The sequence below is a fragment of the Lissotriton vulgaris genome, chromosome 4_1, assembly GCF_964263255.1.
Source record: "Lissotriton vulgaris chromosome 4_1, aLisVul1.2, whole genome shotgun sequence".
In the NCBI taxonomy this organism is placed as follows: domain Eukaryota; kingdom Metazoa; phylum Chordata; class Amphibia; order Caudata; family Salamandridae; genus Lissotriton; species Lissotriton vulgaris.
The window spans coordinates 1,660,873,209-1,660,891,249 of NC_141691.1; positions in this window are offsets into that span (position 1 = coordinate 1,660,873,209).

The following is an 18,041-nucleotide window of genomic DNA, read 5'->3' on the forward strand; positions in this document are numbered from 1 at the left end:
GCAAGCACTCCTTCCAAGCTGAGCTCACGGACTTCGGCCAAGACCTTTCAAGCAGAAATTACCGAGATGGGGTACGATCCAGATCGGAGACGAGCTTTTAAGCTGTCTATCACCCACTGACATGCTATACTCAGCCTCACTCAGATCCTTGTATGCTCGCACCTCTTCCTCTGGAATAAGCGATGCATCAAAAATATCTCTATCTAAGTCAGCAATCGCTCTTGCCAAAGGCTTGTGGTACGGGCCGGGACCATGATCTGCAGTGCGTGGCTCTCGATGGGGGTAGGAATCTAGTGCGCTACGAAACATAGTTTGGAATGCTCGAGCTGACCCCTGGGAGCTGTAAGGAAGAACCAAATACGGAATTCCCCTATCCATGGTATGTGGCATTAACCCACACACCCAACAGTTAGTAGTATTCATCACCAACTGATGTTGATGAAGAAGCTGGACAAAGGAGTTATTCATGAATTCCGCACGTCTAACCTGTTCGTGTTGGGGCAGAGGATGAAAGGAATGGTGAGAAACAGTGGGAATGGATTTTGGTTCAGAAGAAGAAGTAGGTAAAGCAGAAGGCAATAACGACTGTAATCCGAAATACACTCCACCCACCAATAACATGGAAACAGTCAAAAACAGTAGGAACACCTGAAACAGAAAGCATTTTGTCCGTACAACCCTGTGTAGTGTCGATCTTTGAGCTAAAGTCTTCTCCACTTCCGACAACTTTGAGAATTCCATCCTCTAAAAACCGTCCGCAACGTTCTTGACGCACTTCGCTCTGAGTAGCGATTATCAATTCCCAGGAGTTCCCAGGAATCGACAAAAGTACCGACCTAGTGTCAGGAACCTGCTAAACAGAAGGAAGTACCCGCACGGCCCTACGTTCAACCTGGATGTAAGGTTTTCTTTAATCAAGCATTCAATTTTAATACAAATCTCCTAGCTGTGGAAAAAAACATACGTGGAAAAGAACTCAAAAATTAATAGAGGATGCAATTGTTCATAATGTTCAAAATGACAGTAAGGGGGTAATATGAACTCAAAAAGGGGGAAAAAGGCAAAAAGGTTTGTATTTATTAGTCTTTGTTATGAGAACGAAGAAAATATCTGCTTCTTCCAGGACGAGTCTGCTCTTCGAATAATTGTTCAGGTTGCGGAACAGAGTCCTGTCGATCAGATGACAGTTCAAGTCTCGACTTCTCCAATGATGAAGGTTCAACAAATGTATTTATTTATTTATTTATTTTGAAAGTTTTATATAGCGCGAACAAGATCTTCGCAGATATCAGAGCGCTTTACAGAGGAGGGGAGCATATATACACAGATACATCAATAGTGTCAAAAGTACAGTGTAGTGATATCATAAACAATCAAGTAATTCAATTTCAAAGTCATACAAAAATGCAAAGGGTTCGAACAAGTAGTACAGATCAGTATCAAGTCTTTGAAGTTGATCCCCAGTAGTGGTTCAGGCGTATTTAGCCATGAGGATCGCTTTTACTTCTTTCTTGAAAAGTGTGGTAGAGGGGATGAGCCTGGTTTCAGGGGGGAGTGAGTTCCAAATCCTTGGAGCCATTCCTGAGAAAGAGCGTTTATAGTTTTTTTCCTTGCGGAATCTTTTAGGCTTTAGCAAAAGATTGTTTGTGCCTCTAGTGTTTCTGGAGCCTCCAGAAATCGTTAGCTTCTGAACGAGGTATCTAGGTGAGCTCAGGTGGACAGCCTTGTGCATCAAACAAGCGATTTTCAGGTGTATTCTGGCTTCAAAAGGCAGCCAGTTCAGGGATTTGAAGTCAGGGGAAATGTGTGAGTGTTTTTTTGATCCAGTGATGAGTCTCGCTGCGGCGTTTAAAGAGGCTCTTATGGGTGCCGTAGTAGCTAGGGGGAGACCGCAGAGGGCGGTGCTGCCGTATTCTATTCGAGGTATGACTAGTGATTGTACCGCAGTTTGGAAGTCTTTGGCTGGAAGGAAGGGTTTAAGTTTCCTAAGGGTGTTGATTTGGTAGTTTGCTCCCTTAGTTGCTTTGTTGATGTGTCCCTGCATGCTGAGATTGGTGTCAAGTGTTATGCCCAAAGATTTTGCTGAGTTCACGATGGTGGGTTGAACATTGAGTGCCGTTAGGTGTTTAAGCCACATTTGTGCAGTAGTGATCTTCGCGGGAGGTGAGATCAGAAGGAACTCTGTTTTAAGGGCATTGAGTTTGAGATGATTAGCGGCCAGCCAGGATTGGGTGCTTCTGATCGTTGAGTTCAAGAGCGTGATGTCTTTGGGTGATTGTAGTTTGAGATAAAGTTGGGTGTCATCAGCATACATGTGGAAGTGTACATTGGATTCTTGTAGCAAGGTGGTGAGAGGTTCCATAACAAGGTTGAACAAAGTTGGGGATAGGCAGGATCCTTGTGGTATGCCTAGCGATACAGGTCTTGGCGCAGACTTCAAGTTGTTGCTCTTGAATTTCTGCGACCTGTTATGCAGAAAGGACGTGAACCATTTGAGCACAGTTCCAGATAGGCCCATTCTTGTGTTTAATAGTTCGAGTAAATTCTCATGTTTGACGGTGTCAAATGCGGAGGAGAGATCAAGGAGGATGAGGAGGCAGGTATCGTTATGATCTAGGATTTGAAGGGCGTCGTCAATTATGTGAGTCATAGCAGTTTCAGTACTGTGATTTGCTCGGAAGCCTGATTGATGAGAGTTGAGGAGATCAAACTGAGTAATGTGTTTAGTCAATTGTATTTGTGCGCATTTTTCCAGCAGTTTGGCAAGAGTCGGAATGTTGGAAATGGGACGGTAGTTGTTTAGGTCAGAGGGGTCGGCTGTAGGTTTCTTTAGCAAAGGTGTGACTTGTCCAACTTTGAGGGAGTCGGGAATGGTCCCTTGCTGAAGTGAGCTGTTAATGATTTTAGTCCAGAGTGGAAGGAGCGACGGGGTAAGGACTTTGACAGCGTTAGCAGGAAGGGGGTCCGTGAGGTGATTGGATGGTTTCAGAGTGCTGAGCAGTCTGCCAATTTCTTCTTCCGTGTAGGTGACAAAGGTTGACCAGGTGGCATTGTTTTTTGGTTTAGTGGGTGCTATGCAGTGGGGTTTGGGATAGAGGCTTGCGTCCATGAGGAGATCATTCTTTATGTTGTCAGTTTTTTGGTTAAAGAACGAGGCGAAGTCTTCGCAGGAGGGAGCTTTGCACATAGTGTTGAGAGGTTGGGGTTGTTCTTTGGATTGTGTTCGGATAAGCTCAAACAGCTTTCTCGGACGATTTTTGGCTTGGTCGAGCTGATGGCTGAAGAAGTCTGATTTAGAGCGTTTTATTTTCCTGAAGTAGGCATTTCTCTTTTTCTTCAGGGTTTTTAGGTTCAGTGCAGAGGGAGCTGATCTCCAGGTGCGCTCTGCCATTCGCATGGCGCGTCTATCGTCATTGAGACTCCCGTCGTACCAGGGATTGGAAATTTCTGCGGAGGCTTTTTTTAGCTGCAAGGGTGCGACTTCATTGATTATTGCGGTCATAGTGTTAAGATAGTGATCAGACAAGGATTGGACGTCCTTAACGCCAATAGGAGGAAGCAGTAAGTTACAGCTGTTGGGGGGCAGAGAGTTTGAGTTTAGTGTTTTCATGTCTCTTTTCCAGACTTTGGGCCTGGCGGATTGAACAGGGTTAAATTTAACTTTTTCATTGATGAAGAATGTGATAATATGATGGTCTGACCAGTCACAGGGTTGGATAGATTCGAGTTGGATAGAGGCCTCTTTGGAGAAGATAAGGTCGAGGATAGAGCCTTTCTCGTGTGTCTCGCCGTTCTCTGACTGCAATGAAGTATCTCCTACAGGTTGAGCATCACTGAACGGCACAAATTTTGTTGGGGTCTCTGTTTCCGTTGCGGCAATTCCGGTCCTCACCCAAGAATCTGCTGGTAAAGGAATAGGCACCTTTTTGGTGTGGGTGGCATGCACCCAGTTCTTACGGCCTTCCAGACAAACTGCAGTTCTTGTGGCTAGGAGGACTTGGAACGGGCCCACAAATCTCGGCTCCAAATTGCGCTTCCTGCCGAAGTTGCGGGTGACCACCCAGTCACCCGGTTGGAGCCGATGTCCAGGACCCTCTGTCTGTGCCGGTAGTGCTTCAAAGACCTGTTGATGAATTAAACTCAGTTTAGCAGTCAGATCATGAAGATAATCAATTAACATTGGGTATTCAAGACTATCAAAGGCCTTAGGCCTAGGAACTCCCCAAACGTTCGCAGGAAGGCCGAACACAATCTCATATGGGCTAAGCCCTACTCGAGAGTGTACAGTCGCCCTGGTCGACAAGAGAGCCAGAGGCAAGGCATCAGGCCATGACAAACCAGTCGTAGCTTGAATCTTAGCAAGTTTCAGTTTCAGAGTACCATTGTACCCTTCAACTAAACCTGCTGACTGGGGATGATTGGCGCTATGGAATTTTTGTCGAATTCCAAGGCCCTTACACACACTCTTCATCACAATCCCCACAAACTCACTTCCGTTATCTGACCATACAATCTTTGGCATTCCATACCGAGGAAAGTATTCCTTCAGTAGGACTTTCGCTGTGCACAGGGCAGTATTATCTTTGAGAGGATAGGCCTCGATCCATCTGGAGAACGCGCAAACCACAACTAAGATGTACTTCAGGTTATTACATCTCTCCATATGGATGAAGTCCAGTTGGATAACCTCAAAGGGACATGTAGGAGGAGCAAAATGGCCAGGTGGAGTGGGGGTGCCCTTGCCGGGATTGTACATCATGCATACCATACAATTCTTAACCACTCTCTCAGCACACTTAGCAATACCATCATTCTTCCATACAGGGGACAGCAACTTGCATATACCTTTTGCGCTAATATGTGACAAGCCGTGAGCCATAGTCACAACGGCTAGCACATATGCATGCGGCAACATCCACTTCTGACTTTCCGACAAATCAATCCAACATCCGTGCGCATCTAACTTTCCCGTGCTTTCTTTCCACTTAGTCTTTTCAGTTTCAGTGGCCTCATTCTGAATCGCTTTCACGCTTTCAACAGTGTCCTCGCACATACCAGTCTCTGCCGGCCACCTTACTGAACTCGTAACATACATTCGGGTTGCAAGGTTCTTAGCTGTCTCTTTAGCAATCTCATCCGCAAACTCGTTACCACGACCAACATCAGCCGTAACTTTTCGGTGCGCGCTGCATTTAATAATCGCCACCTGCTTAGGCAAAGTAAGTGCGTCCAAAAGATCGTTCACGAGCTGTCCGTGTTGGATCTTCGTGCCATGCGATGGCATAAATCCTCTTTCTCTCCACAAACGACCAAAGCTATGTGCAACGCCAAATGCGTACTGACTATCTGAAAACACATTCACTCGCTTCCCCTTAGACAAAACACACGCTCTCGTCAACGCAATCAACTCTGCCGCCTGCGCGGAATTCTGACTCAATCTCGCAGTTTCTAAAACCGTACTCAACGTCACCACAGCATACGCAGTCGTCACATCACCATTCGGCAACTTAAAACACGAACCATCAACATACAAGGTACCATCGGGATCTGCCAATGGAGTGTTTTTTAGGTCAACACGACCCTTCGTTTCTTCCTCAGTTCGCAAATAGCAATCACGTGGTGGTACATCATCTGATTCCATATTAGTCGGCAACAACATCGCCGGGTTTAGTACATTATAGCGCTTTATTTGTATATGACTTGCCAAAAGCCTCAACTCGTAACCGGACAACCTTGCGCTCGTCAAGTGTTGAGTTTTTGTACGATTTAAGAGAGTGTCAACTGCATGCGGAACCATTACCGTAAGCATATTATCCATGACCAATCCTGCAGATTGTCGAATAGACACCGCAGCCGCCGCTGTCGCTCTTAGACAACTCGGCAATGCTCTTGCTACTGGGTCCAAGGTCGAGGAAAAATATGCACATGGTCGCTGCTTACCACCAAATTGTTGCGTCAAGACACTCAACGCACAACCCTCTCTCTCGTGAACGTATAGTGTAAACGGCTTACTGTAGTCAGGAGTACCTAACACAGGGGCCGAACACAACGCATCACGCAATTCAGAAAAACTTTTCTGACACTCTTCAGTCCATGGCAAAGGAGTTGGAACATCCTTGCACGTGAGGGCTACCAATGGCTTCGCTAGCTATAACAAATTTGGAATCCATTGCCTGCAGTATGACGTGATACCTAAAAAGGCACGCACATCTCTCTGAGTTGTTGGCAAAGTCATTCGAGCGATCGCTGCAATTCTCTCTGGAGTCAACCTTCTTCCCTCCTTTGACAATAAGTGACTTAGATAGGTTACTTCTTGACAACAATATTGCAGTTTAGAAGGTGACACCTTGTGATGTAAGTCACAGAGATGCTGTAACAGCGATACTGTAGCAGTTTTGCAGACCTCTTTAGTGTCAGCAGCCACTAGCAAGTCATCAACATACTGGATCAAGGCCGCACCAGCCGGTAACACAAACGCATCAAGTTGACTCTTCAGGGCTTGGCTGTATATGATGGACTCTCACAGTAGCCCTGAGGAGCGCGTTTAAACCTAAAGCTGCGACCACCTAATGAGAAACCGAATAGATCTCTGCTTTCCTCAGCAATCGGAATGCTAAAGAAAGCATTCTTCAAATCGATCACTGCGAACCAAGAAGCAGAGGCTGGAATCAGAGTCAGTAAAGCCGTAATGTCAGGCACCACAGGAAATTGTGGAATCACAATTTTGTTCACCTCCCGTAAATCAATAACAAAACGGTAGACAGGAGGCTTGGATGGATCAGTTCGTTTCATAATAGGTAACACAGGACTATTACACACATTTCCCCGAGTTTCCTCGATAACATCTTTCTTGATCAAATCATAGATGATCGCTAACAACGCTCGTTCACCATCAAGAGAGATACGATACTGGGGAATACGTGGTAATCGCACATTCGATTTCAGTTGGACAACATAAGGTGAGATGTCCAGCAGGCCCACGTCATTGGGACCTGTTGCCCACAAAGATTTAGGAAGAGAACTCAATTCCGGTGGGAGCTTATCAGTTGACAAATACATAGGAGAGATCACTCTCTGACCCAAAGTGAGCTCCACTCCCGCAGGAGAACAGTACAAGGTCGCATATAACCATTTAAGCAAATCCAGGCCCAAAAGATTCTCACCACAACCAGTAGTCAAAATCAAAGGAGCTTCCAGCTCACGCGGCCCAATTGTGAGGGGCAAAGGGCTAGAAACCGGATTGCTAACGGGGGCGCCAGAGAATCCAATGGAAACATTCGTTAAGCCAGACAAAGGTGCGCCAGGGAGTTTCGAATGCATGATGGAACTTTTCGCTGCACCAGTGTCCAACAGAAAAGGCTCAACTACGCCCGATGTGGCAACTGCGACGTAAGGCCCTCTCTGATCAACCGGAACTGATACTACTCCCTCTCTTTGTCTGTGGCTGTCCTAGTAATTACCGTCATCAATATCATGCTCGACGTAACAGTCATCCACATGATACTGTGCAGATCTACCTGACGATGAACCACGCTGATCAAAGCAATTGTTGGAATCTGATGAATTATTAGAACGCTCATTCTGATTTTGAGTAACACCACGACCTCTACCTCGTGAAGCCTGCTGAGGACCACTACGACCTCCTCGAGCGGAACCACCATTATTTCGGTCACGCAAAACCGGACAATCAAACTTTAATTGGCCCTCACCTCTACAGTATGCACATTGATTATATCCGAGCATAGATCTCGGCGTGGAAGAGTCATTACGCGACTGCGACCTAGAAGATTGTGATTGCGATCTATTCTGTTGTTGAGAGGCATTTTGATTTGAGCGCGGAGGATACGCTTGCTGTAACAGAACTTTGGTTTTGAGATCCTTTTTTTTCTTATCCGCACGATCATTTTCCTCCTTCTCCCTATTTTCGTAATATTGAGCCGTGGCTAATATCTGAGCAGAGGTAGAAACAGCCCACGAACTTTCAGAATTTTTCAATTTGTTGCTAAGTTCAGGCAACAAATTCGATACAAATTTATCTACGAACAATCGCTGACCTCCCTCAGTGCTCATATCCTGACCACTGTGATCGATGAATGCCTCCTCAAATCTCGTAAAGAAATCGGAGACACTCTGGTCCTTCTTTTGCTTACACGCAGACAGTTTATCCCAATTAACTCTCATTGCTGGCATAAGTGTCTTCATAAGTGTAATAATCCTCTGAGGCAAATTCTCAATAAGCTGTTCAGGCTTAGCCCCACCAACTTGTCGCCCGTCGGCCGCCGCAAGAGCAGCCCAATCACCGCCCAACTCGGCTATGTGATTCTCTTGACGGATTTTTGCCCAAATTGGTTGAGGTACTACGTTACCGAACAACATGTCGATATCGGCAAGGTTCATAATAGTAGCATCCACTAATTGGGATAACTCTTTATAATAACCTGCAGGATTTTTGCGGGGGTCAGGCAAAGTTTGTTTCACCTGCAAAACTTCCGACCGCTTTCATGGGAGGTGTATCCAAATTCTCTGGAAGTGTGGCGGAATAATAGGATTAGCCTGCGCATCACCTGGCATCCACACTGGGGGGACTTCTCGCATGGGATACTGACCAGGTGTTGCCATCCACTCCTCAGTTTCGTCCTTAAACAGTGCTCGAGGTAGTACGGCAGATCGAAAAGATAAGAGACGCTCTACAGCACGTCGAACATTACTACCCACAATCATACCGTTCGAAAACTGATTCTGGAGTTCAGTCATTTCGGCAGGCACATTGTCTACCTCATCAGTATCCCATACCTCTCGTAAGGATTTACACATTTCCTCAAACACGAATCTCTGCGTGGGCTCATTGAATTGAGAGAACGTCTCAAAAACTATTCGCGGGGTGTTTTTAACGGGATACCTAATCCAATTACGCGCCATTTTAATTAACGTATCACTCTCCCTACCACCAGGAATTTGACTTCGTCATTGAGGGACATCGGAAACATCGGACCCAAGGATCGGTCCAAAGGGAGAGTAAAGATTAGCAACAGCATTAGGTATGCGACTACGAACAGACGGAGAAGAGGAGAGAAGTACCGGGGCAACAACATGGGGACTAAACACAGGAGCAGTAGGAGCAGTAGGAGTAGCCAAAAGAGCAGAAGTAGCGGGAACAGCAGACTGAGAAGGTATAGGCAGTGGAGCAGTAGGAACAGGAGCAGGTAAGGGAATAGGGACGACTTGAGGAACAAGAGGATTCGGAAGGACAGGACCAGCGACAGGCTGGACAGCAGCTGCCGGAACAACAGGTTGAAAAACAGGAGGAACCACAGGAGCTGTAGTATCCTGTGCGTATGGAGGTGGTGACTTCAGTAGGTAGCACAACAAAGGGTCCTCTACCGCTTCCTCTCCCTTCTTATCAGTACTCGACGGTAAAACGGGATAACACTTATCCACCGCCATACGTTGCAGTCTAGCAAAAACTTCCTTTTCCTTCTCTTCTTTGTCTCGCTGGAACTGCTCTGCATTTCTCATCATCGTAACAATACCTTCCCTCTTATTTTTCTTAAGCTGTTTGATTTCTTTCTGCTTGGCCTCCTTACGCCATAATCGAAAGGAATCAAACATGGCCGGCCTAGATTTCTTTTTGAACAATTTTGCTTCGAGATTATCCAAAATTGCTGTTTCGAAACTACCATGAGGTGGCCAACTAAGGACACCATCATCTTTAGTATAGCGGATCCAATAATAATTATATGCGATAGGACCCACTCCATGGCGACTATAGAGCTCATAGACCGGAGTTCCAACTGGAGGTATCGGACATGAGTCCTCCAATCGGGAATCCGCACCGCAACATTTAAAGCAACTAAACAAAGTACTACGGCCAGGCATCGTGCACACTAACCGAGTTTCACAAACTTCAAGGGTTATCGATTTACGATATCCTCGCAAAAATGCAAGACCCTCGGTTTTTGGCAATTGCAATCGTCAAATAAAACCCAACAACTAAGAACCAATAACTAAGAACCACAAATGCAATGGAACCATGCAAACAACCAAGTTTCAACAACAACCAAGGACTCTGGGAGCGACCCACAAATACTTAACTGAAAGAGCAATGGCGTCACCAGGAAGGCCCGTCAATCGTCTCGCTGTACAAAGGACTACGCCAGGCGCCAAAACAGGTCGACAGTCAGGGCATCAGTCCGTCGCAGCCGTCAGGAGGCGGGGATCTTCGCTGGAAAAGTCTTCGGACCACTTATTTCGACAACAGGATCGATGAAGCGGGGTGCACCTTCCCTCGGAGATTTCACACGAAGTTCCTCACGATCGTCGGGCTTTGGACCGGTACCGCTGATGTCGCCCCACGTGGGCGCCAACTGAAGGACTGGGCTATTCTAAGGCCCAGCGGTGCCAGGGGACAACACCTGAAACCTTCGTGGGTTACCTGTTCCGGCGTACAAATCACAGAGACACGGGACACTTCCTTCGGCGTCAAAGATCGAGGTTTATTTACTGCAGGGAACACAGAAGTCACAAGAAGTACAACGCATGTAGGTTCTAGGAGACTGCTTCGAATTGCAACAGTGGATCGCTCCTTTTATACATATTTCTGTCATAACACAACATGGCGAACAAAAGGTTACAACTCAGTTCCCACAGTAAACTTCAAAAGGGTTGCTTTCATGTATTCAGGGTCCCGGAACATAATTACAGTAGCATCGCCGGTTCCCAACTGTAAAAGTACGTTATCCCACCATTAAGTACATTCCATTCCGGCTGTAAACGAGTTTAAGGAAAGAGTCTGAAACAGGTGCAAGGGAAGACAAAGATAGACAGCAGATTGGAAAGAGTGTAGGGGGGCGATATCGGAAACACGATTGCAGGATCAAAGGAGACGTGCCTAATGAATGCACGGCTGAAACAATAGACCGGCACGGCAAGATGAGCCTCGAGCGGGGCCATCTGCCTTTGCAGTGTCATCCCCCTCGTCATAAAGACACCCTCAAAGGAACACGTGTCTTCCGCAAGAGCTTGGGAATCCCACGGTCACGAAGCGGACAGTGTCCGTTCGCTGGCTACTTGAGGGCAAGGGACAAAATGGATGCCGTATCTAAAATGGAACCCGTGGGTTCAGATGAAGAAACCCACGAATAAGACGAACGGTTCAGACCAGCGTAGCAAAAACGCGTACACCCACTAAACTCGTCATTTGCGGTTCATAGATACCAAACTCGTCCATATTCGAACGAGTCGAAAACACCACTATAATTGTCACGGAACCTCAATTCTGAGCGTAAACGAGCTCCCACATCTTTTTCAAAAGGGGGAACGGATATGGGATTGGACATAGTCAGCCACCTCGGGGGATGGCAACCAAGCAGAGGAATTGGGATGAATGATATCCGCAGGATTAAATGTCAAGACTTTTGGAGAAGAGGGAGCATCAACATAGTGTTCCTTCCGAGATTTCTTGGAAGGGGGGGGCTTAGTAGACTCAGAGGACGTTGAAGAAGAAGACGACCCATCATCTGTGTCGGACGGAGGGTCCGAACGGGCAGGCGCAGCACGCTTCCTTGATGAAGGAGCAGAGAGGGTCTTAGCCAGTTTAGCAAATTTGGATTTGTGAGGGTTCTTTGGCGATTTTTTACTACGACTAGAGGTAGGAGGCACCCAACCCTGTTGGGCTGCATAGTCAGAAAGATGCTTTTTTAAAGGCGCAATCGCCTGAAACAATGCGTGGCCTATGTAGTCATCAAGGGATGCAGAAGGCTCATCCTCCTTATATCCTCACCTTCCTCATCATAATAATTTGCCATGGTGAGAAGACCACCAAATACTGCCCACAGGAAGGTAAGTGATAAGTTTTTCAAAACTTATAGAAGGCAAAGCCAAATTGGGGGAGTGATACCCCTAGTGCAAGTCTTGAACTGTAGGAAAACCTGACCAAAACACAATTGTTCGTGGCGGGAGGACTCGCACCAAATATCAGCAATTTCTGTCACTCTAGGCAGAGCCTATGATAATTTATACAACCCCCAAAGTTAGTAATCTGAGGGCGTCAGGGAGCTCAATCGGTAGCCAAGGGCAGGCGTCTTGAAAACACCAGATGTCTCCTCCGTCTGAGGCAGCCGACGGCTGAGGAAACACATGCCTTCGCTGAGCGTGTAAACAAAGCACTCGTGCATGCGCGAAGCTTCTGCCAACTAGGACGAGACGCGCGAGGCAGCGCGACCCGGCCAGCTCCAACTCCCGCTCCACATATATTAGAAACAACGCAAAATCGCGTTGAATAATCAAGGAGGTGAACACACGCTCCAAATATCGAAAACCAAACGAAGGAAGCGCCTGGCACAAATACGAGAGACAAGGTCAGCGACCTCAAAGCAACACGCCGAGCGGCGAGAAAGAGAACGCAAACAGCGCGAAACCAAGCACAAGTCAAAGACAAGTAAGCGGTGCAATTAATTAGAAACACTATGCATAATATCAATGTAATGAAATAAGGCACTTAACTGGCTGCGCAGCAGTAAAGAAAGAGGAAGTGTTCACCTCTATGATACTTTATATACTCTCCCATACTCTATGGTTACCCAGGGTTTATGGGTAAGGTGGTTTGTTATTTCTTTACCGCGTTCTGATTGGCTGCTGTATTTCAGTAAAGAAATTGAGAAAACATAATCGGAGCCTCCGTCCTGCCATAGAATTCAAAATCAAACAAATCTGAGATGTAAGTGAGAAGTGACAGAGAGAGAGAGAAAGAAAGAGAGAGATACTGGTGATGAGACACAACATTAGCTAGAATCTAGTGCCCGCACATTAAATCTACTTACTACAAAGTTTCAAATGGGAAGCCACATTGACTCGGCCTAAGGTGGTGTTTCTCAGTCCCTTGCAGCCTGAGAATTTCAACTCAATTTCCAGGTGCTTCTTGTGGCTGACAGACCTCAGGATCAGAGTGCCTACTCGAGCTGTCCTTTCTCGCCCTATTGTGGTGCTGTTCACTGGCACTGGATGTTCATCCTCTTCTTGAGAAGATGTCAGCAGGGGAGAGGAGACATGGCACCTTGGACATCCCAACCAATGAGTAATCCTCTTCAGGTGCTAACATGATTGGGTGTTGGTGAGTGATCCGCCAAACTGGCAGCTGGTTGATGGTAGAGCTTGAAAAAAGACACATTTCTCGTAAGAGTCTCCCCTTGCCTCTGTGCAGTTATCATAGTTCTGTTTACAGAGGTTACTCTCCATGGGTCAACCTCAAAAGGCAGCACAAATTTGCTCAGGGGATGTTGGTTCTTGACTAGCAAACACAAGGAGATGATGGACGGAGTGCTGAACATTGCAAACACTCACCCCCAGTCACAGATCTAAGTTGAATCCATCATCGTTATTTAGCTCACTTTGCCACCCCAGTGCCATGTCTGAACTGGGGTGGCAGAGTGAGCTAAAGAATGGTGATGGATTAAACCCAGATCAGTTGTCTGGGGGTGAGTGCTTGCAATGTTCAACACTCCGTCCATCATCCCCTTTGGTTTTGCTGGTTCTTGACTAGCACCATATTACCAATGCAAATGACTTGTCTCTTTTCAAGTCTTGTTCAAGAAAGTGGTCGTTCTGAGGCTGGTCACTGACGCAACTCTTCATCCACTTTGTTCTTTAAAGCTGAGGGTTCTTCCACAAGTGGAATGGTATAAATAATGGCTGGATTCATGCAGGGAGCCCTGGGACTCACCTTGGTCGTGGCATGTGGTGTGAGCCAGTATTCTCTCAGAAAAGCATAGAGAACACACTACATTTTCTGTCCATTTGCCAGGGCAATTCTGAGGATTTTGTTTAATGTCCTCGTAAATCTTTCTACTTCTCCATTGGCATGAGGCCAACATGGCATGATTCGCCTGTGACAGATGCCATGGGATTGGAAGTATTCAGCGAACTCCCGACTAGAAAGTGGGGGACCATTGTCTGTTCGGAGCGCACTCAATAAACCATGCGTGGCCATGACTTTTTCCAAATTGGGAATTTTTGGGCTGACTGTCGTTCACTTAATGATGTCAACTTCAGGATTTTTTTAAAAATCGTCTGTGAAGACCAGCTTATGTCTACAATCAGGTAGATGTTCGAAATCAGAACTGGCTCTGTGACACAGGATGGTTGGTGATCGGTACTGATGACTTAGCCGATTCCGCAGCTTGACACAGCGGCACTGCCAGACAGTATGCTCCACTGAGACCCGTGCGGTTTCTATTGTGAGCATGCTGGCCAGTCGGAGTGGTGTGGATAATTCATATTCGAAAAACTGGGTGGTGGTGGGGTGTAAGACTGGTTGAAAAGAGAATGTCTATAGGACATCCTTGGCCAGAATATTAACCGAATTAATGGCAGTAACTGAAGGCTTGCCAGGTGAATGTTGCACTTGGGAATGCACCTCCACAGATATCCACCAGGATGAAATGCATGGATGACATCAACAGCTCCCTTTGGGTCATCGTCGTCGTCCACACCCATTTCAACTGGCATAGTAGGGGACTGCATCGCATTGATTGCTTTGGGCTTCTTTCCCTTTTTAGGCATAGAAGAACAGCATGCCGTGGCAAAGAGGTTAGTTTTGTTGCATGCCGAACACCATTTTCCATGAGAGGGGCAGAGTCCCTAGTGTGGATATGACCGGACATATCTGTAGCACGTCTTGGGAGTCACGTTGGACCTGGAACAGTGTTTCTTTTTATCTGTATTTAGTGCATTAACCGGTTCCGTCTTCACCTGGTGTTGCACAACCACTTCCATATGGACGGCATGCACTTTGGAGAGTTCTTTGGAGCGATCCATTATCAGCATGATGATGTTGGCCATGGACATCCCTGGAAACTGGAGAATATTCTCTCTGAGCTTAACGGAAGAACAGCCCTGTGTAAATTGGGTACAAATGTCATCATCAGCTGCGAGCAGAGTGCAAGTGCTGATTAAGTCTTTGAGACGAGCATAGAAAGTGTCCATGGGTTCTTCAGATAGCGGACAGGCCATACGCAACAAAAACCTCTCATTGTGAGGATCAGCGAGGGGTTGGAACCGAGCCATCAAAGCGTGTTTTAAATTAATGAAGGTGAATGGATGGCCAGCCTTGGCAACAGACTTCCCCAGTTTGTGGATTGCCGTCCCTCCCATGTGTAATAGCATAGGACGCCGTCAGTCATTTTACAGGCCAACAGCCGCAAAATAGGCCTCCATCATGCAACCTAGTCCTTCCATATCGCCACTTGAGCTGGTCAGGGCCCATCCACCACAAACAGTTCCAGAGTAAGTACTGAGGCCATGATGATGTCAGCAGCAGAGTGGTGTAGTCAGCGTCGGGGCCAAACCACTGACATTATGTAAAAGTCACCTTGATCTCTGACAAGAGAATCACCTTCAAGCTCCTCACACATGTCTACAAGGCTCTTCACGATGCAGGACCAGAAAATCTGAACCACAGCTTCGCATACCACACACCTGCCTGACAACTCTGCTCCACCCAACTCACCCTGGCCTCTGTCCCACAGGCCCACAAGACCGGAACTGGAGAAAGAGCCTTCTCCTACCTCGCCACCAAGACCTGGAACACCATACTCCCCCACCTCAGACAATCTGCATCATTGACCCAATTCAGGAAGAACATAAAGACCTGGCTCTTCGACTGAACCTCCACACCCAGACGGATCAGCAGCCACCCCTCAATGCCTGCGAAGTGTGCTGAGATTTGCCTACTCCGCGTTCCGTGGCGAACGCAGAGTAGGCAAATCTCAGCACACTTCGCAGCGGAACGGAGTTGACCAGCACCACCTCCACCCTCCAACGCCTCTAACACATGCTCATTCCTTGCGAGAAATGCGCGGGCGCAAGCGCATGCGCAGAACACCCTGAGACGGCGAGGAAGAGGAGGACGGCAGCCCGTGGACGCCGCAGTCAAGGTAAGTCTTTTTTCTTTTAGTTTTAATGTATTTTTAATTAATTCTTAATAGGGGGGGTGGAGGCGAGTAGTGGAGCGGAGTTCCACTGAGTTTGTTACCAACTCCGTGGACCTACTCGTAGTCCCACTCCGCCAGCTCCGCCCTGGGTAACTTAAGACCTTCACAGGTGAGTAGCCACGCTATACAAACAACTAATTGATGGATGGAGTAGTTGGGGAGAAGCAGTTGTAGGATGGCGAGAGATGGAGGCAGACACACTGTGGTACGGCTCTGTAGCACGATGCACATGTCCCAGGAGTGCTGGAGCCTGGACAGCTGATGACCTGCGCAGAGGGGTTGTGCCCAGTATCCTATGCTCTTGGAAGGCATGCCCGATAAGAGAACATGAGAAAGGTGCTACAGCTGCAGACAGGAGGTGGCAGGTATGCCATGCATGACTCACCAGGCAGCCAGTTGGTTTGCAAAGTGGCAGGTCAGAAAATGGATTACTCCTGGAAAATTGCCCCAAAGCGGGATAAAAACCAGTGCTTGGGCTAATGTTCAATGCAAAAAGAACAGGTGTTCGACGGAATGCTGAACTAATCACAGTCACAGATCTTGGTTAAATCCATTGTTTTTTTGCACGCCTCGTCATTCCAGTTTAGACCCAGCCAATGGCAAATCAGTTTTGACCCTGTTCCCCATTGGAACAGTCCAGCCCGAACTGCCAGGCCAGGTCTTCCCTGGATCAGAAATACGCATCCTGGGACCGTTTTAACACCTCTCATCAGCCAGGCTAGCTTGAATCTGGAGGCGTAGCGAGCACGGGACCCATGTCTGGGCATACCCTTCCCACTTAGGGCAACAAATGCAAAAAAAAGAGGTGATGTACTTGAAGGAGCCGGGTCCCATGTTCTAGATCCACTCTGGAACCTCAAGTCGATGGTACTTTTTCTCACCATCTAAGCGGGGGCTAATGGGAGGTAGAGAGACATTGTTGGCAGAACAATCATTCCAGTTCCAATTTACTCTGACTCTTAAGAATCACAGACTACCAATTACGATTAGTTGGTTTATTACAAAGCCAAAAATAACTGGACATACAGGCACCTCAAAATGTGGGTGTAGAAATACATTGGAACTAATGCAAAGCCAAATCTACTACTGAAGTTAAGGCGGTGTAAAATGCACAAAATGATTAGTTCAAGAGGGGGCGTGGCTACGAGCCGAACATGGCGGACGTGTAGCGATCGAGCTCCGTCGATAGCCCACAACACTAGCTGAATATCCTGCTACCCTAAGATCCCACCCACCCGATTCGGCCCCCTAAAGACGCTGTAGGTGTGAGAGACCTAGAGACGGCAACGATCCACCCTGTGACGCCAGCTGGGGGCATGTAAGATCGCCAAGACTGCTGAGGCCTACTCTCCTGGGTGAAGCCACGGCCTCAATTAGAGCAAAGTCCGGACAGACAGACAACGAGCAGCGGAGCACTAAAGAGGCGTCGGAGGTGAGCCGAGTCACTGTGCTCTGCCGCAGTGCCTAGAGACCGGCACCCGCTCCTCCTGCACTCAAGCGCCGCACCTGAGACACCCCGAGGCACACGCTTCCCTTGGCCCGACCCCGAACGGCGGTTGACCGGGAATGGGCTGAGCTTCCAGAACGCTACCGCCGAGGGGCAAACACCCGCGCATGGTCCCTAAGAGCCTGAATGCAGCGCGGGGGACAGGACTGACGTGGAGGCGGTTATCGGGAATACTACACAACACCTGGGGGTGCACCGCGGCCGGCTTGAACGGGCCGCTTGGACTTGCGCACAGACAGCGGTGCGTGGCGCCATATTGAGACCGACGTACCAACCGGACTGTGAGGTGGCAATGAAGTGGCCCTGAGGTACACACACAGAGACGCAGCCCACGCTGCGCAACATAGCCTATGGTTGCTAAAACAACACTGGCAGAGGCGACTGCACGCAGCAAGGCTCACCGTGCAAAGGGATACAAGCTGCGAGCGGAGTTGCCGCATTGAAGGTTACCAGCAGCGTGGCGCAAAAGCACGGCGATCCCTGCCTGAACCTAACGAACCCCCCCGAGAGTGCGGTAAGCAACAACTGCCTGCACCGCCGAGAACCCT